The sequence below is a fragment of the Monodon monoceros genome, unplaced genomic scaffold (genome assembly GCF_005190385.1).
Source record: "Monodon monoceros isolate NGI ecotype Baffin Bay Population unplaced genomic scaffold, NGI_Narwhal_1 Super_Scaffold_2, whole genome shotgun sequence".
Taxonomy (NCBI): Eukaryota; Metazoa; Chordata; class Mammalia; order Artiodactyla; family Monodontidae; genus Monodon; species Monodon monoceros.
The window spans coordinates 7,212,509-7,213,656 of record NW_021703776.1 but is presented as its reverse complement, the minus strand read 5'-3'; the positions used below and the strand labels follow the sequence as shown (position 1 = coordinate 7,213,656).

The 1,148-nt window shown below is 34.6% G+C and overlaps 1 pseudogene; it reads left to right on the top strand.

The window, feature by feature from the left end:
• Window positions 1–612: 612 nt before the first annotated feature.
• On the top strand, window positions 613–718 carry LOC114902139 (annotated as a pseudogene).
• The last annotated feature ends 430 nt before the right edge of the window (window positions 719–1,148 follow it).

Genomic DNA, 1,148 nt, shown 5'->3' with positions numbered 1-1,148 from the left:
AGGGATGGGAAAGTGAATCTGCTTCTGTCCATGGTCGGTCGTTTCTATAGGACCGAAGCAAAGGAGGGGATTTTCTGTCTTAGAATCACAGAACAGCCTCCATTATTTGAGCCTTCCTTGTGAAGTCTTGCCGTCAAGAACAAGCATACTAACACATTATTCAATAAATATGTATTATGTACCTCCAGGTTACTTGCTGGATCTTAAGACCCTTCCCTTGTTCTAGCAGATTTTAATAGAATAAAATAATGAGCAGAGTAGACCTTAATGTATGTAAGAATTAGGTATATGTTAAAGGATCCATTAGAAAAAAAATGGGTTATGGACCATTTTACATTAGGAAAATGACTCGTAGTTGGTAGCCAAAAATGATAATAATAAGTTCTTACCTCATATATCTGTCAAAATAAATTTCCAACAGAGTCAAGAGTTAAATCTAGCATTTTCTATAAAAGATATTACTTTTCTGTTGGGCAAAGGACTTGCTAATACAAAACATTAAAATAAATTAAAGTGGAAACAAAATGACAGATTGGACATGATAAGAGTTTTAAGCATCTTTATATACCATACTTGAAAATACAAAAAACTTTCTTGAAAAATATATATGCTATTGATATATCAGAAAATAGTGGAAACGCCTCATAGATTAACTGTGTGGTTTCCTTTACTCATAGAACTACCTGTTAGATCTGTGGGAAAGAACTACAAGACAGAGCTGCCAAGTAAACTATGAAAAACCTAACAAACTTTTTATCTTAGGTATTGGCATATCCCAATGATCTGTACTGTTCTAGGGTGTGATGGCTTAGGAGTGAATATGATTTGAACCTAATACATTTTTAGAGGGTGTCAAATTCAGAACCAGGCAGATCCATCTCCTGACCCTAAACATGATCCTAAAGTAAATCGCTTGAGGAAATTGGATCCCAAAGATTACAGGTGGGGAATTTTGAAGTGTGTCCATATTTCATTGGAGATCAAAGAAGCCTAACTGAAAGAACTGTGGGCTGACTCACGTGATAACTTCTTTTTGAAAGGGCTATTTTATCTTGAAGATTATGAGGAACTAAGGTGATTGGCAGTGGAAAGAATCAGAACGTGTGAAATTCCTTAAAAATTTATTGACTTAAATAACTTTGTGTTAC